At 43.5% G+C, this 14,007-nt stretch overlaps 1 long non-coding RNA gene across 1 annotated transcript; it reads left to right on the plus strand.

Annotated features, from left to right (window-relative positions):
- Positions 1-4,432: 4,432 nt before the first annotated feature.
- LOC143441898 (uncharacterized) lies at positions 4,433-13,992 on the plus strand. Its single transcript, XR_013109651.1, has 3 exons — positions 4,433-4,488; positions 7,457-7,499; positions 13,933-13,992. It is a non-coding gene; the product is annotated as an uncharacterized LOC143441898 (long non-coding RNA).
- Positions 13,993-14,007: the final 15 nt, after the last annotated feature.

A 14,007-nucleotide genomic window follows, 5' to 3' on the forward strand; every position in this document is an offset into this window, starting at 1 on the left:
GGGCAAGATCTATGTAGCCAGATTAGCCTTGAACTCCATGCCCTCTCTCACCCACCTCCTGGATGCTAGGATTTCAGGCATGTGTGTCACCTCACCTAGCAAAGGAATTCTTTACTTTGGATCAAATCTTTAGGTTCAAAAGGAATTCTTTTCCTTGGATCAAATTTTTGGGAGAGGGTTGCTGCAGCTGTGGCACAGTCTTCTGTCTTCCAGATGATTTCCAAATTGACTACTGATTCGTGTAATTTCAGAGAGTAGCAAAATTGATGGCAATGTTTAGAGAGTTTAAACTGATATACTCTGGCAGCTCATACAATGGGAAGAAAGGTTCATCCTATGGGAAGAAAAGCCTGCTAGAAAGAGCTGGAAGAGAAAAGAGATGCTGGACATAGACCAGATTCCTGTGTGAATCAAGGTTATGAGAGCTAAAAGCAACAAGGATGTGTAAGCTGAGTCCGGTGGTGTATACTGCAGCCTCAGCCCTTGGGAGACAAAAGCAGAAGGATCAGGAGTTATCAGGTTATCTTCAGCTACAAAGAAGTTCAAATCTAGCCTGGGCTATATGAAACCTGTTTTATAAACTGTGTATGTGTGTGGTCTATACAGTCCTGTGAAGTGTTAGGATTTTAAGCATCTATTTCAGACTTGCCATGCCTCTGTGTGGTTTTTACAGTTTGAATGTCTATAAAAAGAGATCAGAGGCTGAAACATCCAACATCATGGTCCCAAAGAAGCAGGGCAGCATTAGCTCTGGAGAACACTGGCTATAAATAACTGACTTCAGGAGCCTGTGTGGCCTAGAACCAGTGTGTGTGTGTGTGTGTGTGTGTGTGGTGTTTGTAGGCTGGCTTCAAAATGACAGTGTCACTGGAATTTTGGTCTGGACTCCCCTCTAGTCCTTGTGATCTGTGTTGACAGACTTCAGAAGAGACACACAGAGTAGCACAAAAAACAGAGGTTATTGCAGAGCGTACTGTCGCGGGGCAAACAATGGCCCCAGACACCACTGTCCCAGTCTATATTTTGGATACACTTTGTGTTGCTGCTGTGTTTCTTTCTTTCTTTTGGTTTTGTTTTGTTTTGTTTGAGACAGGGTTTCTCTGTAGCTTTGTCTGTCCTGGAATTTGCTCTGTAGACCTCTGCCTCACTCTGCCTCTCATGTGCTGGGATTAGAGGCATGTGTCACCACCACCCAGCTATGTTGTTTTCTCAGATTTTCCTAAAAGAATTTGATTCATCTAAGTGATAGGCTGGTTTGGACGGAGCAAGATATGATGTGTTTTTACTCAGTATCATAGGCACATACTGAAATGAACTTGTGTGGGGTGCAAGAGCTGTTGGGTGCAGTAGTTAAGAATGGAGTTCCACTTCTTGGTGTCAGCAGATAGAGTTAGAGAGAGGAAATGAACACAGGCCTGTAATCCCAGCACCTGGGAGGTAGAGACAAGAGAGTCATCACTGGATGCTAAACCCAGTAGAACAAGTTTGATGAGGGTTAGGCTCTTTACATAGTCTCAAATTATCTCCCATCAAAGCATCTATCAACTGTAAAAGGAAAACCACTACTCTTGAAGGGAAGAAACTTGGGAGAATTGACTTAACCAGTAATGGGACAAATCAGCCCCTGCAATTATAACCAGTGCCATCACTCCTTGTGTTCCTGCTAATCCATAATTTGAGTCTAATCATGAGGAAACACCAACCTATGATAGGATACTCTAAAAATGTCTTAAATATGTCATGGTCCTAACTGCAGAAAATCTATTCCAGATTAGCTATCAAAGATGTGGATGAGTGTTTGCCTAGCATGCTTAAGGTCCCGTGTTTACCATCAAACATACTTGACGACTGGATATGGCCTATGATATGGAATGTATTTTACTATAATAATGTTATTGAGACACTGGAACCATGTTTTAATGAGGCTTATAGATTAGAAATTATTGTTCAATTGGAATTGATTTCTTAGTTTTCATATTTGCATTGCAGCTTTGAAAAAAGAATGCCCTTCTCTTTTTGCTTGTTTTTTGTTTTTATTTGTTTGTTTTTGTTTGTTTTTCAAGACAGGATTTTCTCTGTGTAGCCCTGGTTGTCCTGGAACTCACTCTGTAGACCAGGCTGGCCTTGAACTCAGAAATCCACCTGCCTCTTCCTCCCGAGTGCTGGGATTAAAGGGGTGTGCCACCACTACCACCAAGCCCAAAGACCTTTTTAATGGGGTGTCCAAAGTCAGTTGATTATTAGACAAGACAGCACACCCAGCAGGAGTCTCCAGTTCCTATGAGTCTCTCTAGTTACAGTACATATAGAAGAGTTTGTTTGCTTGTGTTGAGACAGTCTCATGATATAGCCCTGGCTGGCCTAGAACTTATTATAGAAACCAGACTCAGACTGGTAGATATCCACCTACTTCTGTCTCTAGAACTGTAGGATTAAAAGTATGTGTCAGCCAGGCAGTGCTGGTGCACACCTTTAATCTCAACATAGGAGAGGCAGAGGCAGGCAGATCTCGGTGAGTTCTAGGACAGCCTGATCTACAGAGTCAGTTCCAGAATAGCCAAGGCTACACAGTGAAACCCTGTCTTGGGGGGGGGGGGGAGGGGGAAAGCACGTGCCACCTACAGAACCTTCTAACACATAAGTCAACTCACTTCAACTTTGGTCCGACAAAAACTATTTTTCGCTTTCATCTTCACATTGGGTGATTTCGGTCACGAATTTCACAGGGCTCTCCTTCTCAAACAATAGAAGAATCCATTTTTTGATAAACAGGTGGAAACTAAATAAATTCTAACACTTGTATAATACAAAGATGAAACATTCTGGACCCAAGGCTCAAAGCTAATTAAGCTCCAGTGGGGGCCACAGATTGAACCACCTCCAACCCCTTTGGCAACACTCTTTGTTCGCTTTCCTTGCTGCTGTTCCTATATCGCTTGCCGCAGGAAGCTGCCATATTGAAGCCCAATTTTTAGTTGTTGCTCTTACGAAAAGAAAAACAAATAGGTGGTTTATTACAAGAATGTACGGGAACTTATACTCTAAACGTCCATAAATACATATTCCAGGAGCTCTTATCACCCCAGAACCCCACTACACCTTCTCTTTCATCTTTTTAAACATCCTGTTACATAAATTCCAGCTGCATCTATAGCAGGAAGAATAATAAGATAATAATTGGTCAAACATCAAAAACATTTGGGTGGGCCTTCTCCAGACCTCTGGTCTTCTCTCCCATTGAAGCCCTGGCTCAGGCTCCCCCACTTTATTAATACATTTCTTTGTTTGCCTGTTTCTTCTCATGCCTTTCTCCTACGTAATTACTATGAATTTTTGCCAGGTCAGGAATTTTTCTCACAAACAAATCTCAGATAATAATAATAATAATAATAAAGCAGACAAACAGTGTCTGAAGATCACACATGAAGTCTCTGCAGGCACACCCAGCCGCCCTTTGATTTCTTCTCCATATTGACTTGGGATTCGTTGGGAGAATTGCACGTCCTCGGTTTTGGACAAAGGGGAGCAAGCAGATCCTTCACCTGAGCTATTCGAGGAATTTCCTATGAATTTCATGGGCATGGATTTAGAGCTGTTAAATAAGAAAGAACCACAAGAATGGCCTGTGTGGGCTGGGAATCTCACAACATCGGTACATACATCCCCAAGCATTTCATAATGCTGAAACATCAGGGACAGGAGAGCATTAGGGGTCACTCAGCCTGACTTCTTGTTCTTGTAGGAATGTTTCCATAACTTTGCTAACAAATGGTTGCACTTAAAGCTTAGGATTTTGTTGTAACCAGGTATTGCCTATGGTGCTGACAGACCTTTCCACTGCTGGACAGCTCTCACCAGAACCCTTACTTCTGGCTGTGCTCCTGAGAGGCCGTCTGTCAGGCAATGCCTGCCTTCCTTGCACAACTCTTGCACACTTTTGGTAGCTTCCCATCTGCATTAGTCAGAGTTCTCTAGAGCCAGAGAACATATGGAATTTCTCAATATATTAAGGGAATTTATTTTAATGACTTACAGTTTGTAGTCCAACTAAACTAACCCAGCCATGGGCAGCAGGGAATAGAAAGTCCTAGAATCTCATAGTTGCTCAGTCCCATGAGGCTAGTTGTTTCAGCGGGTCTTCTGTATAAGCTGGGGTCCTAAAGAAGTAGGTTCCAAGAGAGAGATGCGCTGGCAAGTAAGTGCAAGCAAGTGAAAGAGTGGCTCTTCCCTCTTTCAATGTCTTTATGTAGGCCTCCAACAGAAAGTGTGGCCCAGATTAAAAATGTGTATTACCACATCTGGATTTGGAATTTGGTTAGCCACAGGCTAGCCTTGAACTCAGAAATCTGTTTGCCTCAATCTCCCAGGATTAAAGGCATGTACTATCTTGCCTAGGTCTAAACTTTTCATGGCCACTATGCCTCAAGAGCTCGATGTCAACACCCAGGTCAGAAGCTATGTCTTCCAGTCTCAAGATCAGGATCACAGGTATGCCTTCCATTTCTGGATTGTAGTTCATTCCAGATGTAACTAGGTTACAACCAGGAATAGCCATCTCACCAGCTATCCCAACTAAATTGTTACCAGCTTCATTTTCATGTTTTGGATTATGTGGAACAGATGTGTGAATATATAAAAGGAAATGGCAGGTCAGACCTAGAAGTAAGACTATGGTTCTAAACCAGATGTCATGGTGCAAGCCAGTAATCCCAGCACCAAAAAGGCTGAAGCAGACTGTCAAAAAATTCGAGGCCAGCCTAAACTTTCTACTGAGTTCCAGGCCAGACTGGACTGTACATAGTAATACCTTATCTCAACTAATTAACTAACTTAATTAAAGAAAAAAAAGAGATGCCGGGCAGTGGTGGCGCATGCCTTTAATCCCAGCACTTGGGAGGAATAGGAGGAATAGGCAGGTGGATTTCTGAGTTCGAGGCCAGCCTGATCTACAGAGTGAGTTCCAGGTCAGCCAGGGCTACACAGAGAAACCCTGTCTCAAAAAACAAACAAACAAACAAAAAACACAAGAAAAAAAGAGAATGGTTTTGCAATTTGTGTGGGAGTGTTTTTCTGTTTGTTTCTTTTGGGATTTCTATTTGTTTGTTTGATACAGGGTCTTCTGTAGCCCAGAAGACTTACTAAGTAGGCCTTAAACTTACTAGGTAACTGAGGCTAGCCTTGACTCCCAATCTTTTTGCCTCCATTTTTCTCTCAGATTAAATGTATACAGCACCATGCCTGGCCTATAGTTCTGTTTTTCTTTCCTTGTTTTATGTAAACTCTAATTTTCACAACAAATATTTATTTTAATAATAAAGATAATATGAAGGTTTTGTTTGTTTAGTTTCTCCTGAATGCTAGCATATATATGTATAATATATAATATATATGTGCTTATAATATATAATGTATAATTATATATAATATACATATATATGTATATATTATATATAATTTTCACACTCAACTTTCAATGGTTTGTTTGTTTGTTTTGTTTTGTTTTGTTCTGAGACAGTGTCTCTCTATGCAGCTCTGGCTGTTCTGGAACTCACTATGTAGACTAAGCTTGCCTCAAACTCAAGAGATCTGCCTGCCTTAGCCTCCTGAATGTGGGTTTAAAGGGGTACACCACCACGCTTAGCTCAATATAAGTTTGTTTTGTTTTGTTTTGAGACAGGATTTCTCTGTGTAGCTCTGGCTGTTCTGGAACTCACTCTGTAGACCAGGCTGGCTTCAAACTCAGGAATCCACCTGCTTCTGCCTCCCAAGTGCTGGGATTAAAGGTCTGTGCCACCACCACTGCCCTGCTTCAATATACTTTTTTTATTGGCTAAAAATATTAACTTTGGGCTGCAGATACAGCTCAACTGCTCAGTTCTTGCATAGGATGCAGAAGGACAAAGCTCTATCCCCAGCATCATGCAAACGACAACATAGGGAAGTAGAGGCAAGGGAATCCAAACTCATGGTCAGCCTCTGCTACTTAGAGATTCTGAAGCCAGCCTTGGCTACGTGGGACCCATCCACTAAAACAAGCTATGTGCTTATAATCTCAGCATTTGAGAACCTGAGGCTGGAGGATCAGGAGTTGAGATGATCCTGACCTACACAGTAAGTTCCAGGCCAGCCTGTGTGACACTGAGACCCTGTCTGAAAAGTGCCAAACAGAAGCTGGAAAGGTGTCTCAACAGGTAAAAGGTGCTTGCTGACAGACCGGACAACCTGAAGTTTGTCCCCGGAGCCCACATGCTGGAAAGAATTTCTACAAGTTATTCTCTGACATCTGTATTTGTGTGACACATGTGCCCCCACTCCCCCAAAAAACCAAAAGAATGCATCATAATTTAAAATAAAATAAACAAGAAAGAGAGAGCTGGGTACAGTAGTACATGTCCTCCAGACGACTCAGGGCACTGTGCACAGTGCAGCCCAGCACTGGGAAGCTGCTTTCCCATTGATAACACTGAAGGCCTTCAACCAAGTGATAAAACTCTTGCTCCATTCGTCAGAGTTCTCCAGAAGAACAGAGCCGATAGGATGTGAACAGTGATTTATTAAATGGACTTCATGATTGGCTGGGGAGTATAACAATGTCTGTCTGTATGCTGGGGAGCCAGAGAACCCAGGTGCTTCTCAGTCCAAGAAGCCAGAGGCCTCAGAATAAGGGAGCCAGATGACAGCCTTAGTGAGAATCACTGCTGTGGGTCCATGTTGTAAGGTTGAAGGGGATAGCCTCTGCTTGGCCGTGGTGACAGCAGCAGGAACAGACATACTGGTTCAGGAACAGTTGGACTTGCACACATGGGCTGGCTTCTTCTCCTTCCAACTTTGTTCCATTCAGACTCCAGCCCACTGAACAGAGCTTGGCATGTTTAGGATAGACCTTTCTCCATCAGTCCGTGTCCCATGTGTCAACTGTCTTTGGAAATACTTTCACAGACATACCCGGACATGTGCTTTACTGATTTCTTTGGATGTCTCTTACACTTAATTCACTATTAGTGAGTCTATATCCTGTGTAGTAGATACAAATATATTTATAGCCCAGAATTGTTAAGTCTCATGCCCAGGACAAAAGGTTGAGGTGCCTATTAACATACCAAAGTGAATGCTGATGGCCAGGTTCTCCCCGCATCCCTCAGTTCCTACCCAGTACAGAGTCCTCCTGGCTGGCATCCACCCCTTATCCTGAAGTCTCCAGCCCAGTAGCTGGGTTGGGCTTCTCTATTTCCTATATAACCCAGCCATTCTGGTTACATTGCCCCACCCCCATTTTTTTTTTTTTTTATCTTTTTTGGATCTTTTCTCTCTTGGCCACTTCCCCCTCTCCTTACATGGCCTAACTCAGGATCACATTGCTTCGGATTCTCCTAGAGGTTTCTGCATCTGGCTATGCTTTCCCTCCACCTCACCCAAGAGCAGTAATGATCTCCTTTTATTTCCTTTTTTATTCAAGAATGAGTCACAGGCTAAGAAACTTGTCAAAGTCCACCCATGTGGTAAGTAACAGAAGCAAAATCAAACCTGCCTGTCAACTTCAAAACTTAATTCATTGTTTTACCTTATTTCTTTATATTCCTATCTTAATTATTTCTGTATTTATTATCAAAAGGGTGAATTACATTCCACACTGTTTGATAAATGGCATGGGAAACCATGTAACATGTTCTAGGACATGCTAAATCTAATATTTACACGAATTTGTTGACCTCTGAAGAGGTTTGCTGAGGGCCAGCTGTGGTACCACATGGCCTTAATCCCAGCACTTGGGAAGCAAAGTCAGGCTAATCTCTATGAATTTTAGGCCAGCCTACTGTCTATTTAACAACTTTCAGGCTAGCCAGAAGTACGCATGAGACCTGGGCTCAAAACAAAAGTAAGCTTCAAGGGCCAGCCAGATGGCTTAGCAGGAAAAGGTGCTTGCTGCCAAGCCTGGCTACCAAGTTGGATCCCTGACAGCCCTGTGGTGGAGAGAACCAACTCCCACGAGATGTCCTCTGATTTCTTTTTTGTTGTTTTGCTTCCATTTTAGAGAGAGAGTCTTACTATGTAGCAGTGGCTGGCCTGGATATTGCTATGTAGATCTGTTTGGTCTCAAATACAGAGACCCACTTGACTCTGCCTCCTGACATTTGGATTAAAGGCATGTGCCACCACATCAGGCATGCCACCACTAACCCAAATAAATAAGTGTAACAATACTAATTTAAGAAAAGGGTAGCACTTGGGAGGCACAGACAGGTGGATTTCTGAGTTCGAGGCCAGCCTGGGCTACACAGAGAAACCCTGTCTCAAAAAACCAGAAAGAAAGAGAGAGAGAGAGAGAGAGAGAGAGAGAGAGAGAGAGAGAGGGAGGATAAATTTCAAACTGAGCACGATAACTGTAAGGCTGACTGGTATAGCCCTGCCAGTTTGAGGGCAGCCTGGGCTACATGATAAATTAAAGGGCAGCCTGGGCTACAAAGTGAAGCCCTGCCTCAAACAAACACCCAGAACTCATGTAAAAATCAGGGTTTAGCTTAGGTGTGGTAGCACATGCCTTTAATCCAAGTACTAGGAAACAGAGGCAGCCAGATCTCTATGAGTTCTAGTCAACTCTCCTTTACCTAGTAAGTTAATACCAGCCAGTGCTATGTACGAGATCCTGCGGACTGGTGTGTGTGTATGTGTGTGTGTGTGTGTGTGTGTGTGTGTGTGTGTGTGTTAAGTTCAGAAGAGCTGTGGTTGTACTCTGTTAGAACAGTGTTACCTACCACGCACAACAAGGCTCTGGGTTCAATCACCAGCACCTAAAACACAAGGCTTAGTGGTATATGACTGTAACCCTGCTACTGAAGAGGTAAAAACAAGGAATTCATGGTCATCTTCAGCTACCTAGTGAGTTTGAGGCTAGCCTGGGCTACATGACATAGTCTCAAAAAATAAAACAACAACAGACCCCACTATAGATCACAGATTTCATAGGTAAACCCCAACAAAAACAAATTTCCAAATAGGACTAATATAGAGCCTTCCAAATCTATCCCTTTAAAGGCAACAAGACTGTCCTGTGTATTTATTGAACTGTCAGACAGTTTAACTTACTAGTCAAACACATAAGCTTTGTTCTGATTAACTCTCAGTTCTGTTTCCAGTTCTTGCCAAGAGTTCAGCTTTGGACAGATTTATTAGCACAGTGAGAAAAGCAGAGAAACAGCTAACTGTGGTCCCTGCTACTTGGGAGCTGAGGCAGGAGGATCTCTGTGGGTTCAAGGCCAGCCTGGTCTACAGAGTCAGTTCCAGGACAGGCAGAGCTACGTAGGGAAAGACTCTGTCTCAAAAAGAAAAGAAAATAGAGAAACGAGTACCTGCTGAGCATGTAGATGTTAGTATGTAGTGTGTTATTATGTAGTATGTTAGCATAGGCATGTAGTATGTCACTTTGTCATACCCAGTTCAAAGATGAGAAGATAGAGACAGAGAAAGAATGAGGGATTTGTTTAAAAGGAAAATAGAAAAAAGGTGGTACACAAAGTCCCAGCCCAGCCCAGGAGCCCCAAAACTATTATATCCTGCTGCTCCTTGAACACTGAGGGAACTCTCACTGTGCCTGGGGACTTTAGAGTCAGACTAGGAGTCATCCTGGCCACCACCAGGGGCCCTCAAGAAGTCCCATGTGTCATGGCTTCACCACAGTGAGGTTTTGATTCTCAGCCATATATATTTAGAACTTCAGTCTGTCTGCCTTACTCTGTATGGCCGCTTACACCTGTAATTCCAGCACATGGGAAATTGAAGTAGGAGGATTCCTATATACATTTGAGACCAGCCTGGGATTACAAAACTGGCTCTGTTTCAAAAGAAAAGAAAAGAAAAGAAAAGAAAAGAAAAGAAAAAAAAAAAAAAAAAAAAAAAACAGAACAAAATCTAATCTGCTAACATATAGGCTATGAATTTGTTTCCTGAAGCTGATTCAAACTCCCAGAAGCTGGTGTTTAAAGTCACAACAGCAGTTTATTCTTAAAATTATGATTAGATACAGAAAGAGACACAAAGGCTGGGGACCAATACACTCATGTCACCAGTTCAGCACTAGGAAGCCTGGTGGCCAGAGTCGTTGTTTGCAGAGCTGGGAGTCAGAAGCAAAGAAGTCCCTTTCCCTTTGTTTCTAGCAAGTCTGTTTTAAGTTATGGATATTGCCAATCATGACAGGACCAGGTTCATTGGCCCCAAGGCATCAATTTACCTGCCTTAAGAACTGAACAGGTGAAGGTAATCTCTTTCTTGCCAGCCCTTAGATAAATACCCCCAATTTTCACTCTGAGATCCTCTCTGTTCCAAAGCCTCCAGGGCTCACTAGTTCTGGTCCTGAATGCTGTGTTCTTTCTTGTATTGAGGTCAAGTATTATCCCACTGTCAACAGCACCTTGGGGGCCACGGGGCTTCTCTTTTATTGAATGGAACTTTGAATACTATACTGACTTTCAGTTTTCTGATCTTGAAAGGGCAAATTAGTTCCAAGTTCATGAAGCTTCAAATCCTAACAGCAGCCTAAGAGCCTGGAGGTTTTGCTGGGTGGGCTCTCAAGCTTCAGAAACGGACTGTCGCCGTCAGATTTTTGCCTGTCTCCTGAAAACCAAAGGATAACAAATACTGTTTTCTGTAGCTACCGAAGAGACAGACTGCTTGGAGAAAGATTTACATGGCTCTGCAGACTCCCTGGCTGTGCCAACTCTGGGGGAGTCGCTGCACACAGCAAGAGTCGGCTCTGGCTCTTGGCCCTTGGCCACAGTTCCCACAGCTACAGCAACATTGGCAGCTCCTGCTCTCACACAGAGCAAAGTCGAGCATGCTGGGAGTCTCCTGCTGACAACCTCTGAAAGACAAGGCTCCAAGTCCTACCAGCTAATGCAGCCAGGACTTAAAGGCAAATGGCTGCAGCAAGATGCCTGGAATCAGGTCATGACAGAGCCTACCTCAGGAAAGGTTGAACCCTATCTGTGTATGTTATATAACACTTTGCACAGGAGGGATAGTATAGACAAACTATAGACCTAAGTCTATAAAAAAAAAAAAAAAAAAAAAAAAAGCAGGCTGAGCAAGCCATAAACAACCTCTCACCTCTCCTGAGCTCTCAGAGTTCAGGGAAGAAAATGTAGGTTCTGAGGAACAAATTTGCTTTTAATTTTTTTTAATTCTTTACAATTTCATATATATATTCATAATGAATTAATGAATTTTGGTCAATTTCACATTTTATTAACCAGTGTTTTAAAAATATTTTTATTTATGTAACTAATCTTATTTATCTACTTAATTTTGAAACAGGACCTTATTATGTAGTCCTGGATTCCCTGAAACTTGTATAGACCGACCAGGCTGGCCTTGTCTTAGGGTTTATACTGCTATGATGAAACACTATGGCCAAAAGCAACATGTCGTAGTCCATTATGGAAGGCTGAACTCAGGGCAGAAACCTGGATGCAGGAACCTGGAAGCAGGAACTGAAGCAGAAGCCATGTTGCTTACCAATTTGCCTCTTCATGGCTTGCTCAGCCTGCTTTTTTATAGACTTAGGACTACCAGCCTAAGGATGGCACCATTCACAGTGAGCTAGGCCCCCTCCTACATCAATTATCAATCAAGAACATCTCCCATAGGTCAACCTGTGGAGTCATTTTCTCAATTAAGATCCCTTCTTCCTGAAAGAACCTAGTTTGTGTCAAGTTGACATAAAACTAGCCAGCACAGTCCTAAAACAGAGTTTGCTAGCCCCTGCCACTGGGGTGCTGATCGGATTGAAGAAGTGCACCACCAGGACACCTTGCTTTCCTTCCTTGTGTGTGTGTGTGTGTGTGTGTGTGTGTGTGTGTGAGAGAGAGAGAGAGAGAGAGAGAGAGAGAGAGAGAGAGAGAGAGAGAGAGCTTACTTGTGGGCTTGTGGGTATATGCACATGAATGCAGGTCTCCTCAGAAGGCAGCAGATGTTTGAACCTTTGGAGCTACAGGCAGTTGTCAGTCAACTGCCTGATGTGGGTGCTGGGAACCATACTCACTGTGTAATCTTGGATGGCCCAGAACTCACTATGCAGACTAGATTGGCCTCAAACTCAAAGAAATCTGTCTGCCTTTGCCTCCCAAATTCTGATATTACAGACATGTAACATCATGTTGGACAGTGGTTTTTTTTTTTTTTTTCTCTCTCTCTCTCCCATTCCTTCCCACCTAATTTCAAGTTGTTGGGGTGGGGGGGGGGGGAGAGTCTCAGTTTAGGTAGAGTTGCTCACAGGAGCATGGGTTGGGGGTTATTTACCAGAATCTGGGCAGTTTACCAGTGATTACACCACTGAATAAAATGACTTCCTTCTGTAGCAGCCATTAACTACCAGCAGTCCCTCAGGGAGGGATAGGGCCTTATGAGCCCTGGGGCAAGTTTTTTCCCTATACTTCTGGGCTCCCACACAGAGAAGTACAGTGAGAACCAAAGCCTTGCTGTGGTTGTTCTGTTTTGCTCTTCTTTTGTTTTGTTGAGGCATGGCCTCACTATACAGCCCATGGGGGGCGGGGGGGGGGGGGTCCAAGCCAGTCCTTCTGCTTCAGTCTACAGAACACTGAATATATCCACAGCCTCTTCTTGGAGAGATCTCTTGATTTTGCTGGGAGAAGCATTCAGACTGTCCTACTTGCTGAAGACCAAGCAAGGTTCTAGACCGCCACGTTCACTTATTCAACATAGGTAGATTTATTACCGTTTCCTGCCCCAGTCCAACATTCACACACTGAAATGCATGACGTTCCTAGCAGTGCTTGAGGGTTAACTAAATGGGAAGGCTTGGCCCCTTGGTGATCCTTCCAATGGGTCTGGGTGTTTTTGAGCATTCCCTACGCTGTACTCCCTTTCGTCTTAATGGGCCCTACCCACTGAGGTGGATTCCAGATCTCTCTCCTATATCTTTGGCTTGGCTCAGGCCTCTGACCCCTCCACAGCATCCTCTCAAAGCAGGGAGATGGCCAAAATAGGCAGTCAGAGAAGAACACAGGCATTCATTCCTACTGCATCTGCTCAGCCTCTCAGCCGCCCTGTCAGGGAGCCTCTCAAAATCACAGGCTGGGCCAGAAAGTCCTGCCCTCTTCATTCACAGTGTGAGAACACAGTGAGATACAGAGCAAGGTCCTTCAGAGGCTGTGTGCTGACTGCTGAAAAGCCAGAGAGATACTGGTGTGGATGTGGTGTTCTGCACAGGTTCCTTTCCCTGGGTCAGTCTGAACTAGGCACCGAGGACTATGCTCCCCACAAGATTCTTCTCCTTTTCTCTGCTTGCATTGGTCGTCAGGAGGGTTGTTAATGATTTACTACAAGAAACTTCTACTGTCAGTTTTTTTCTTTTGGGGGGGAAGTAGAGTAGAGCAGGGCACACCTGCAGAGGTGGAGGTCAGAGGACAATCTACTGGAGTCTGTTCGTTCCTTCTCCCGTATCAGTTCCTGGGATCAAACTCAGGTCGCTAGGCTTTGCAGCAAGCACCTTTATCTACCTCGAAGGTCCTGTCATCACTTTTTAACTTTTTTTTTTCCTGTTGTTTTTCTAAACAGCAGCGCCCTGAGCATCCTGGAGTCATTTTGTAGACCATATTGGCCTCAGACTCACAGAGATCTACCTGCTGCTGCTTCCTGAGTGCTGGGATTAAAAGCATTTGCCACCATGCCCAGTACCTTTTTTAACTCTTAAAGAACTGACATATAGGAGTAGTACTCTTTAATGAAGTCAGGCAAGCCTAACAGACTTATTATATTGAGGTTTGGTCAACTCATTGACTGACTGATTAAAAACCTCTTGCAGCTGAGCGCTGGCAGCACCGTGTTCTGTTCTGCACAATTTGATATGAACTAGGGATGAAAAGACATAAAAAATGAATTCTTGATCCTAACTCTCAGAGTTTGTTTTTGTTTTTCCAGTGCTGAGGATCCTACCCAAGACTTCACAATTGCAAGGCAAGTTTTTCACCACTGAGCTACACCCCATTCTTCAGA

The sequence above is a fragment of the Arvicanthis niloticus genome, chromosome 4, assembly GCF_011762505.2.
Source record: "Arvicanthis niloticus isolate mArvNil1 chromosome 4, mArvNil1.pat.X, whole genome shotgun sequence".
In the NCBI taxonomy this organism is placed as follows: domain Eukaryota; kingdom Metazoa; phylum Chordata; class Mammalia; order Rodentia; family Muridae; genus Arvicanthis; species Arvicanthis niloticus.